The sequence below is a fragment of the Procambarus clarkii genome, chromosome 48 (genome assembly GCF_040958095.1).
Source record: "Procambarus clarkii isolate CNS0578487 chromosome 48, FALCON_Pclarkii_2.0, whole genome shotgun sequence".
NCBI lineage: Eukaryota > Metazoa > Arthropoda > Malacostraca > Decapoda > Cambaridae > Procambarus > Procambarus clarkii.
In genome coordinates this window covers 35,624,325-35,637,081 of record NC_091197.1, presented here as the reverse complement: position 1 = coordinate 35,637,081, position 12,757 = coordinate 35,624,325, and the positions used below count along the sequence as shown (strand labels likewise).

The following is a 12,757-nucleotide window of genomic DNA, read 5'->3' as shown; positions in this document are numbered from 1 at the left end:
GTGGATGATGAGAGTGCGAAGAACAAGGACCTAGATTCACGAAGCTCCATGTATTTCTTCGTAAGTAGGTTTGCTACGAAGGTTCCCAAGTGCCGGCTAAGAACGCGCCAAAGGGCGATTCAGAGAAGTAAACTTATGAAGATTTCTAAGCAGTTCACTTAGGTCTCGCTAGATGTCACTACGCTTTTAGTTTCACCAATCAGTGAGAAGGTAACATTTTTCATCTTACAGCTGTAGTCAATCACGACGCTAACATATCAGAGCTTATCCGTGACCACTTGCGACATATTTACGTCAAATTTTCTTATAAAATTAGTATATTTTGAGGAAAAACAATATTTTTTTCAACTTTTACAGCCAGCACCAGCATTGTACAGTATCCACTCAATTTAACGGCCTATATGGGGCTGTACCCTAGTCGTTATTTCCGGAGTTCCGTTATTTCCGAAGTTAAGTCGGGTCGGGTAATTTTTCAAGTAACATTCAGGTAGGATATATTTTATACTGTATAACTAAAATTAAATAAAGTTCATTGTGTAATTGCATTCCAATTTAGTGCCACGCCGACGATTAAGCCAGCTGGTGGCTGCTGCATGGATGATGTGTGAACACAGTCTGATCAAGTCCAGATGGGTGGGAAAAAATTGATTCATTCCTTTGTATTGCAAAATATTTCATGTATCAATCAGTGATTGTTAATATTTTCTCAATAAAATTTTAGAGATGTGCTTTGATTTACCTTGAACAGTGCAGGTAATGTATTTTTAATGTTACGACACAGGCTGTGGCGGCCATGCCATAACAATGGCGATCGAGCCTTGTCACTGAGAGCTAGCCAAGACGAAATATTTTGAGCTCACCTTTTCTCTGCTAACGATAGAATATACATTTGCAGAGACTAATATGTAGCTTTTGTTGAAAAAAGAACAATTAATATCTTGTAATACTATAATAAAATTGGTAAATTGACTTACTTTTAATGAAGCTGAAGATTACGAAGCTGTGAAGATTACGTCATCCTCTGCAGCGCTTGTTTTATATTGTTCAGGACTGTATACAGGATACATACAGTATGTACACTTATTTTCAGGCACTCACTTCACACAACAGCTAGGTTTACTACTAATTCACATGAGTTCTAATTCTACTTCACTATTGACAATTATTTCTACTGTATATTTACACTGTACAGTATCTTTTTGTCTAGGCTTAATTAATCATTAACACTTACAATACTGTACTCTATCAACACTTTTTACACTAATTTATATGCCTTTCAATCATATTTTATATCGTTAGTGGATGACTTGTCACGACTTGTTGGTGGGAATTCAGCATCGGCGGGTGCAACATGGCTTGTAGAGCATTCGTTGCTGGCGGATGCTCCACGACTTGTTGCTGGGAATTCAGCATCGGCGGGTGCAACATGGCTTGCAGAGCATTCGTTGTCGGCAGATGCTCCACGACTTGTCGATGGTAATTCTGCAACGGCGGGTGCAGCAGGGCTTGTCGACGAAGATTTTTCACGAACCGTTGAAATCATGAATTTATCTATTTTTGTCTGAATCTGATTTTCTTTGGCTAACGTTCTGAGACATTGCTTTAAGGCTGTAAGGTGTACATAAAAATTTCCAACAACCTCATGTTTACTTTTTTTTGAATATTCAATGAGTTCCTCAACTTGTTCCAATCTTTCCTGATATCCGACACCTCTAGGCAGAGCCTCACCAACATCATCCGAGTCATCAGAGTCATTTCCAAGAACACTTTGCGCAATCTATTCTTCAGTTAACAAATCATAACCAGGATCATAATCATTTTCTAACCATTCATTGATATCATTCACTTGTACACCCTGACCAGCTTGGAGCAACATTGTTCGGATCGTTTCTTCAAACCCTTCAAAATCATTGGCTTAATTTTCAAAACCTTTCAATTCACTATCAGATACTGCTGCATCACATCTAGGCCTCTCTGTTAACAGTTTCTTCCATGAATTTGTTAGTGTGGTTTCTTTCACTTTATTCCAAAGCCTAGCCCAGTGGAATATTGCTTCCCTGATTGTGTACTTTTTTAGATTTTCTAGTGTTCTTTGAGCCCTTGTATGCTTTCCTGTCAATTCATCTTCCTCGCTAGGTAAAACAACTAAAACATCTTCAAGCATTGCTGTTTGGTACATACGTTTAGCAGCAAGGATAACACCTTGGTCCATGGGCTGGATCAAGGATGTTGTGTTTGGTGGAAGTGCCATGCATTTTATTCTGCCATCCCTTGAAATTAACTTGCTAATGGGATGAGCAGGAGCATTATCTAGCAGCAACAATGCCTTAACCTCACTGGCCTTTATTCCACATTTGTTGATCTGGAATTCTCTGACTTCTTTGCAAAAGTAGTTTTCAAACCAGTCCGTAAATATTGTTTGATTAAACCATGATTTCTTAGCACTGTAATATATTACGGGTAATGCCTGCATTATATTTTTTAAGGCTCGAGGATTTTTAGACTTGCCTACCACGGCACATTTTGTCCTGTGAGAGGCATCAGCATTAGCACAGAGCAAGACTGAGAGCCGTTCCTTGCTTATCTTTCGTCCAGGAATATTTTCCTGCATCCTACTGGTTAAGGATGTACTTGGTACAGCTCGCCACATAAACCCAGTCTCGTCAGCATTATATACTTGATATTTGCTTAAATTATTACTGACAATGTACTCGTTTAATTTAGCCTTGAATAATCAACATTAGTGGGATCAGCACTTGACGCCTCACCAGAAATTTTTTTGGTGTTTGAAATGTTATGCTGAGCCTTAAATCTTCCAACCCACCCATCACTTGCATTGAAATCTTGTATACCTAATTGAATGGTAAGTTTACTTGCTGCAACTTTAAGCTCTTCAAATCTTATTGCCATGCCAATTGTGCAGTGCTGAATAAACCACTTATACACTGCAGCATCCAATTGTGGATACTGACCAGACTTTACTGTTTTTCTCGAACATGCAGCACCAGAAGTAGCACACTTTACTTATTCTACGTATTATGACAGGGGAGGTGACTGAGCTGGAGGAGGCAGAAGTCACACTGCAGCAAGCTCCTGGAAATATCGAATTACCTAAGTGTTGTGAACAGGTTGAGGGCTACAGTGGTGTCCCAGGTTACATAAAGGTTCAGGGAAGTGTAAAAGCAAATAAAATACAATAAACAAGTAAAAGTGAGTGAAAATAGCTGAGTGGAAAAGTTTGTTTTGGTTCTAGAACAAAAACAAAGATGGCCGCCACCACCACCACCACTGAGAATGTAAACACACCAACAGATGATGGTTTCAAAGGATTCTCACCACAAGATATAAGGAAAGGAGGTGTTCTTGGCAGGTTAGAGATAATTGAGGATATGCAAAAGAATTATGAAGAAAAAGTGCTTAAATTGGAAGAGGTCAATGGAGCTCTTAGGAGTGAGCTTTGCACTCTAAAAGGGAGTATGCTTCAACAAGGTAAGATTATTACTGCATTAACAGACAAGGTAACAAATCAGGAGGAGCAAATCAAGGAACTAGTGAAAGAAAATGAGGCATGGAAAGTGAAGTGTGGTGACTTTGAAGAAATAAACAAGAAAATACTCATATGGTGAACAACTCCAAGCAAGCCTAAGGGCTAACATAAGAGTTAGGTAAGGATCTCCAACTGGAAACTTCACTGACAACTCACATAGAGGAGGTGAATAAAGAACTAGAAAAGTATAAAGAAGAAATAAAAGCGACATATGCTCAAGTTGTGAAAGAGAAAGAGACAATCAAAGAAGTGTGTTCGGAAGTCAAAACCAGAAATGACCAACAAGAAGCAGATCTTAGGCAAGCAATTGATAAGAACTGGTTACCAACAGTAAATTAGTACAAAACACTGCAGATAGAACTAAGTCCATAATCATTTTTGGATGTTTAGAGAAGGAAATTTCATCTAGGGTGGACAGAGCAGCAGAAGAGATGAAAATCATAGAGAAAATAGTAGGTTTAGGAGAAGGATCAAAGGAAAATGTCAGTGATTTTAGAAGAATAGGAAAATATGAGAAAGACAAGAACCGCCCCTTAAGGGTGACGTTTAATGGAGTGAAAAACATGATGGAAGTGCTAAGTAATGCCAGGAAATTGCAGAGTGATGAGATTGGCAAACTTTGGTCAATAAGACAAGACCTCTCCAAGGAAGACAGAGAAAAGCTGAAAATGAACCTAATTGAGGCAAAACGTCTAAATGGAGAGAGAAATGAAGAAGACAGAAATTCTTTTTTTCTACAAAGTGACAGGGACTGGAAAGCTTGTGAAATGGTGCATAAAAACAAAGCAACAAGATCAGTAGTGGAAGGGGGAGTAAAGAGCAAAGTAAAAGGGAACATGTTCCTGAAAATTGTATATACCAACATAGATGGAGTGAGGTCAAAAACTATGGAGTTGCAAGATATAATCCAGCTTAGGGTCCCAGATATTGTCACATTATCAGAGACGAAACTTGAAGGAAATATAATAAATGAAGTCATATTCCCAAGAGGCTATTCAGTTTGGAGACGTGACAGGAAAACTAGGAAGGGAGGAGTGGCTGTACTGGTGGAAAAACACCTGAAGGTAAGAGAGTTAATATTTGAAAACCCTCGAGATATTGACATAATGGCATTGCAGATCTGGAACCAGGATGATAAGCTGATAATTGTAAATGCCTACAGCCCACCAGCAAGCAACACAGGGACAAAGGAAGAACTGGATGACAAACGAGAGGGCCTCATAATGGTCATGAGAGATATTATTGTACAAGCAGATAAAGATAAATCACGACTGTTGATACTGGGGGACTTCAACTTTAAAGCAATAGACTGGGAGGCCTATGAAGCAAGAACGGAGGACTTTTGGACATGCAGATTTGTGAACCTCATTCTGGAGACATTCTTGTATCAACACATAAAGCAGGCCACAAGAATGAGGGAAGGAGATGTACCGTCAGTACTGGATCTAGTATTCACCAGGAAAGAAGAAGAGATATTTGACATCCAGTATCTTCCTCCCTTGGGAAAGAGTGATCACGTCCTGTTAGACATTGAATATGCTTTAAGATATCATCTAGAAGAAAATGGGGACATTGAAACAGTTGATAAACTCGATTTAAGGAGAGGTCACTGTGGGGAACTTCAAATTTTTTTTAATGAGTGTAATTGAACAGAACTGTTGCTAGGCAGGGAAGTAAATGAAATGTATGCCAAATTTTTAAAAGTATACGAGGAAGGCACACAAACATTCATACCAAAACAGAGAGGCAGGGCCAGAAAACAGGATTGGTTCGACAGAAATTGTGAGAGGGCCAGAGACCAAAAGACACAAAAATGCAATTAGTATAGGAAGAGGCCAAACCCCCAAACATACCAGCGATACAAAGATGCGAGAAACAACTATTCGACAGTAAGGAGAGAGGCAGAAAGAAATTTTGAAAAAGGGATAGCGGATAAATGTAAAACAGAACCGGGCCTATTCTACAAATTCATAAACAACAAATTGCAGGTAAAGGATAATATCCAGAGGTTGAAAATGGGAAACAGATTCAGGGAAAATGAAAAGGAAATGTGTGAAACATTAAATGTAAAGTTCCAAAGTGTGTTTGTACAAAATGAAATCTTCAGAGAACCAGACACGATAAGAATTCCAGAGAACAACATAGGCCGGATAGAGGTGTCTAGAGATGAAGTGGAAAATATGCTAAAGGAGCTCATTAAGAACAAAGCAGCTGGCCCAGATGGAGTTTCACCATGGGTTCTGAGAGAATGTGCATCTGAGCTCAGCATTCCACTTCACCTGATCTTTCAGGCATCCCTGTATACAGGAATCGTAGCAGACGTGTGGAAACAGGCTAACATAGTTCCAATCTACAAAAGTGGCAGCAGGGAAGACCCCATCAATTATAGACCTGTATCATTGACAAGTGTAATAGTGAAAGTATTGGAAAAACTAATCAAAACTAAATGGGTAGAACACCTGGAGAGAAATGATATAATATCAGACAGACAGTATGGTTTTCAATTTGGAAGATCCTGTGTATCGAATTTACTTAGTTTCTATGATCGAGCCACAGAGATATTACAGGAAAGAGATGGTTGGGTTGACTGCATCTATCTGGACCTAAAAAAGACTTTTGACAGAGTTCCACATAAGAGGTTGTTCTGGAAACTGGAAAATATTGGAGGGGTGACAGGTAAGCCTCTAAAATGAATGAAAAATTTTCTGACTGATAGAAAAATGAGGGCAGTAATCAGAGGCAATGTATCGGAATGGAGAAATGTCACAAGTGGAGTACCACAGGGTTCAGTTCTTGCACCAGTGATGTTTATTGTCTACATAAATGATCTACCAGTTGGTATACAGAATTATATGAACATGTTTGCTAATGATGCTAAGATAATAGGAAGGATAAGAAATTTAGATGATTGTCATGCCCTTCAAGAAGACCTGGACAAAATAAGTATATGGAGCACCACTTGGCAAATGGAATTTAATGTTAATAAATGTCATGTTATGGAATGTGGAATAGGAGAACATAGACCCAACACAACCTATATATTATGTGAGAAATCTTTAAAGAATTCTGATAAAGAAAGAGATCTAGGGGTGGTTCTAGATAGAAAATTATCACCTGAGGACCACATAAAGAATATTGTACAAGGAGCCTATGCTATGCTTTCTAACTTCAGAATTGCTTTTAAATACATGGATGGCGATATACTAAAGAAATTGTTCACGACTTTTGTTAGGCCAAAGCTAGAATATGCAGCTGTTGTGTGGTGCCCATATCTTAAGAAGCATATCAACAAACTGGAAAAGGTGCAAAGACATGCTACTAAGTGGCTCCCAGAACTGAAGGGCAAGAGCTACGAGGAGAGGTTAGAAGCATTAAATATGCCAAAACTATTAGACAGAAGAAAAAGAGGTGATATGATCACTACGTACAAAATAGTAACAGGAATTGATAAAATCGACAGGGAAGACTTCCTGAGACCTGGAACTTCAAGAACAAGAGGTCATAGATTTAAACTAGCTAAACACAGATGCCGAAGAAATATAAGAAAATTCACCTTTGCAAATAGAGTGGTAAACGGTTGGAACAAGTTAAGTGAGAAGGTGTTGGAGGCCAAGACCGTCAGTAGTTTCAAAGCGTTATTTGACGAAGAGTGCTGGGAAGACGGGACACCACGAGCGTAGCTCTCATCCTGTAACTACACTTAGGTAATTACACTTAGGTAATTACTCTGTTGTGCTCACATATTTTAATAGAGTATCCTTCTATTTCTTGATGTCACTTACTGTACTTTTCCCGATGTTAAACTCTGCTGCTGCTCGTGCATGAGAATATCCTTTATCGAGTTTCTTAATTAACTCCAGCTTCTGTGCAACCATCAGGCGCTTCCTTTGGGTAACTTTTGGCATTTTGTAAATTAAAAAGATCACAATTAACAGTACAGTAATATCCTTCACAATTGAAGCTAGCCGCGCGAGTTCACAGTAAACAATGGGAACACATGGCCCGGCGGAGTACATTCTAGATCCGTGGGGGAAAAAAATACCTAGTGCCTATACTATAAAAGGTATTTAATTAATAAGAAAACAAAGACTTTTGCTTAACCACCGTGCTGTGCGGAGTTTATTGAGAAATTCCCCCGGTGCGCATGAAATAAGTGTTCCCAAAAAATTATTTTTTCTTCGTAAAATGGTAAATTCCCTTCCCTGAACATGTCTATGTAAAAATAAGTACCAAATTCCAGTTACTTTGGCTGTAGGGACGTGGACAAGATGCGCTGTGACGTCATCAGGGCTTGCTCGCCCGTGCGTGACACGCCCAGACACGGTCGCGCGGGACATTCAAACACCGGGTGTTGCCACAAATATATTTTAAATTATTTGTTTTATGTATTTCCAATGCGGTTTTATTTGTTTTTTTATCGTATATGATGCATATTTGTGTCCTTTACAGTATGTATACCGTAGAATGTTCATAATTTTCCATGGAACTGTGATACATGTGTCAGTAATGTGTCCACAATAAATGTTTATTGTCACAATATTACCTGTTAAAAAATCACTAAAATTACAATATGTACAGTTTCGCACACTATTTACACAGTAACACACTGTATTACACACTCAGTACTTCGGAAGTGAATAATAATCAACGAAGTAGCCCATGGTACACAGCGCGACTTCGCTCTCAGTGCACCAGGTACAGATAAATTTTCGCTTCCTGTTTCTTCATTCTGTGTGCTTGCAAATAACGCACTCACGTTATTACGTGAGTGGCTTTAGAACTTGTAGGTTGTATGTAACCAAGCTTGTAAAGCATAAGGTAGTACAGTGGTACCTCGGAATGCGATTGTCCCTGTATGCGAGGTTTTCGGAAGGCGAGGTGTATTTACTCCAAAAATTTGTCTCAGAAGGCGAGGGTTACTTCGGGAGGCGAGTTTGGACGCGAGTTTGTTGATACGCGTAAAGCCGACCTAGCGCGTTCGTCGCCCCTCCGCCCCTCAGTTTATTATTGTCTCGCGCTCAGTGACTACCCCCACATCAATTCTTCTCGCGGATTTTCAGTGTTTTGTTGGATTTTTGGTGATTTGTCTATACAATTTGTTATTATATATCTCACCATGGGTCCCAAGAAAGCCAGTGGTAAGGATAAAGGCCAGAAAGCTCATGTGAGGATGACAATAGAGGAGAAACAAGAGATCATTCGGAAGCATGAGAACGGTACACGTGTTGTTGAACTTTGTAGGCAGTACAACAAAGCCACATCAACAATATGCACTATACTTAAGAAGAAAAATAAGATAATGGGTGCTAAAGTGGCAAAAGGAGTAAGAACATTAACGGCACAAAGACCACAAATACTTGAAGAAGTGGAAAAGTTGTTATTAATTTGGATACACGACAAGGAGTTGAGGGGTGATAGTGTTTCGGAGGCCATTATTTGTGAGAAAGCCAGGGTGTTGCACGAAGACCTTCTAAAGAATACCCCTGCAACGAGTGATGGAGATAAGAAAGAGTTTAAGGCAAGCAGGGGCTGGTTTGAAAAATTTAGAAAGAGAAGTGGTATCCATAGTGTTACAAGGCATGGGGTTATGTGATGTGATTATGGAAGGGGACTCCCCTTCCAAACAGTAACTCCTCTCCTCCTCCCCCCTCCTCACCATCTTCCATACGCCTACAGCACTCGACAGCAAGGTAAGTAATAACTGGAACACAGTTTTGTAGGTTTATTTAGATGAATTAGGTAAATTAGGTATAAAAATTTAGTTTGATGTGGGGTTTTTGGGGTAGTCAGGAACGGATTAATTCATTTCCCTTTATTTCTTATGGGGAAATTAACTTCGGAATGCGAGTTTTCGGAAGGCGAGGCGTCTCCAGGAACGGATTAAACTCTTATTCTGAGGTATGCCTGTATTCAAAAGATTATAGGGAAAGATCAATTTGTAAGGTAGGCTTGAAAAGATCGCTTTGTATGGTCCCACACAGGAAGAGATTCAGCTTACCTCAAGAGTGTCCGTCAGTCAGGAAGAGATTCAGCTAGCCTCAAGAGTGTCCGTCAGTTGGGAAAAGATTCAGGTATTCTTGAAAATATCTATGGAAAACACCACCATGGAAGCCGCTAACACTGTTCATCTATGGTATTTGTATCAGATGCATCATCACTGAATGCAGAAAACGATTCATCTAAGTATCATCTAAATAAATAGCATAGGATTGCAAGAGTGATGCTCAGAGCTACAACTGAATACGCTCGCTATATCGTCCTCATAGGTGCTGTATCACTTGCATCCGACCTTTGTGTTAGGTCCTTATTGCGCCTGGCTTCCCCAATATTATGACCCTTATGTTCTTCAAACAATAAGGTTTGAATTTTACCGACAGAGCATTATCTTTCAACACCGCGTCCAACAGGTGTTTGGGAGCCAGAGGCGTGTGCGCCACCCATGGTTGCTCATTTAGTACTAACCCAGCCAGCAGCCCTAGGGCATTCTGGAATTTTTTTCCAAGATGGCTGCCTCTCACTGGAGGTCCTAAGAGTCCATTTCGTACACAACCAACCTCGTACACATTAAGAATTGGTTACAAAAAATCAAAACGAGTTTTCTCCGTTGGCGCAGTTTCCCGCCGACCAAGAAAACTCGGTTGGCACAGTTAAGTGGTTAATAAAAACTGTTTCAAAATATTTTATTAATAATAATTTAGAATTTTCTTCATTAAACTGAATCATTTTAAAAGAAAATTAAGATGTAATATATGACTCTGGACGATCCAGGTCGGTGGCCTAGTCGCCATGTGAGGGGACGCCGATGCCACAACAAACCCAATACCGACCGTCGGTAATATCGACCGCCAGACCGGTATAGCAGGCTCCAGATACCGGTCTCCCAAACCGGTCGTTAATACCGGCAGATCGGTATAAAGGAGGCCGTTAAATTGAGTGGATTTTTTGTTTACCTACGTAATTCTAAGAGATAGTGTATAGCTCCCCTTCTCGCTCCCAAGACTTGAGAAGCGATGGTATCTATTTACGTATATATTTACCTAAATTTACCCAAGGGCCACAATCTATCTAGTGGCCTCGACGAGGATAAAAAGCCGGGGGCTTGTTAAGTCCCGCTAATTGTCCTAATGATATTTTCTAGCTGGTTTTTCGCAGGTACGGCTTCAGCGGGTAGGCGGTTCCATGGGTTTTAACCATCTGGGTAAAAAAAAAAATCTGTTTTCAGTCTTACTTGGGAGGACATACTCTCCAACACTATATCTGTGATTGCCCTGTTACAGTATCAGTGACTTCATACCAGATGATATGAGGCACTTTGAGCTCTATAATTACTTCATACACTCAGGAATATTGAAGATATTCTTGTGCTGTACCCAGATTTTGTCAGTGGGAGCTAATAGATCAGCCTTAAGTATTTTGTTTTCTCCTGATTCCATGTATGACTGGCCGTCCTGTGAGGTGAGGATGTTGGATGAGCTTGTAGCTGGTTTTTTATCTAGACTATTTATTTATTATTATTAATTATTATTTATTAATATATATATACAAGAAGGTACATTAAGATTTAGCAAAATTTAGCAAAATTTATAAAAATGATAACAGGTAATGTACATGGTAAGAAAACAAAGAAAAAAAGATGAGAGAAATTAGAAGGTATATTAAAGCACATAGGTATCTCAGATTGATTGCATTGACAGCTTGAATGATAGTTTAACAAAAATTACAAGGCACAATACAGCATATTGCTAGCACTGAAAAGAAGACAGCAATGATCACAAAGGTAATATTGTTTGGATTAAGTACATAAAGATTGGGAGATTGGGTAACACTAGATACAGACCAAATTTAAAGCACAGTGTAGGAAACTATGAAGATGAAATTAGGTACTTTTTGGTTTTGTTTTTGAATGAGGTAAAAGTCTGACAGCTTTTCAATTCATTAGGGAGTGAGTTCCATAGACTAGGTCCCTTTATTTGCATAGTGTGTTTACACAGATTAAGTTTGACTCTGGGGATATCAAGGAGATATTTATTTCTGGTGTGGTGATAATGGGTCCTATTACATCTGTCCAGGGAGAGTTTCAGAGAATGGACTATATGGTCCTTCATACAGAATAGGGAAGCAGCACATTGCTGTGTATGCCTAAGCATGTTAAAAAAAATACATTGTTTGGGAGGAGTCTTGTAGAAACTAGTAAGAGTACTGTAGTTATAATATAATGTTTCCATGATTCAGTGCTTACCTCTTGTGAAAATCGTGAAGTTATTGTTTAGTCAGAGCTGATTTGTTTTTTGTATTGAGGCAGGTATTTTCTCCCCTGATTCCATGTATGACTAACCATCCTGTGAGATGGGAGTATTAGATGAACTTATAGCTAGTTTTTTATCTACACTGTGTAATCTTCCATATAGAATAGGGTAGCAGCACATTGCTATGTATACCTAAGCTTCTTAATACAAAAATATCAGTAATAAAGATTTTAAATTATAGTTTGAGTTATTACCAATATTATCCTTATTAAATCATGTTAACCATGGATCATTAAGATCTCATGTTGATATGTAATACAGAAGTCATATTTCTTTTGAATCATTCATTAAATTGTGCATTATGTCTCAATATTTCACTTCTTTGGATATATTGTACTGTATAGTACAAAAAGATAGAATAAAAATAAACCAGTAATATTTCTTTCATTATATTTTTTATTTAAATAACTGCATCAATATTTTTACAGCTGACAGAATTTGTTTCTCACAGGTGCATTATTTGTTAAAAAATTAGGTTTATTGCTATACACAATGGTGCTACATAGCCTTCCCAGCTTGGTGCCTTCTTTTGATAATTACTTACTGATTGTTACACAGCCAAATTGTGTAACAGGAAGAGGTCTTGGACACAAATTTGTTCCATGCTAAATGTAGAGGAATCAGCTGAGCATTCCTCAAATAAAATAGGCTGCCTCAACTTATAAGGTAAATAAAATAAGCATTCCTCAAATAAGTAGCTGCCTCACCTCACTTCCTTAATGCTACATAGCCTTCCCGACATGGTGCCTTCTTTTAATAATTACTGGTTCCACACACCCAAATTGTGTAACAGGAAGAGGAACCCTACTTCCCCCTCTCTTTTTTTAATAGTCCATATAGTCATAATTATAGGTTTAATTATTCAATGAGAAAAGTTTTTGAAGTTTTTACCCTAACCTAACAT

The 12,757-nt window shown here is 38.7% G+C and overlaps 1 protein-coding gene and 1 long non-coding RNA gene across 3 annotated transcripts in view; both read right to left on the bottom strand.

The window, feature by feature from the left end:
- LOC123750497 (uncharacterized) overlaps positions 1-12,757 on the bottom strand; it is a 352,029-nt gene that overhangs the window by 152,875 nt on the left and 186,397 nt on the right. The gene's annotated exons all lie outside the window — the stretch shown is intronic.
- Positions 1-12,757, bottom strand: part of LOC138351071 (uncharacterized) — a 48,763-nt gene that overhangs the window by 35,170 nt on the left and 836 nt on the right. The window contains exon 2 of one of the 2 annotated variants that reach the window (XR_011222366.1): positions 975-3,093. The exons of the other annotated variant lie outside the window; for it this stretch is intronic. This is a non-coding gene — a long non-coding RNA (uncharacterized lncRNA). The remainder of the gene's footprint in view (positions 1-974; positions 3,094-12,757) is intronic. 2 annotated transcript variants of the gene reach the window in all.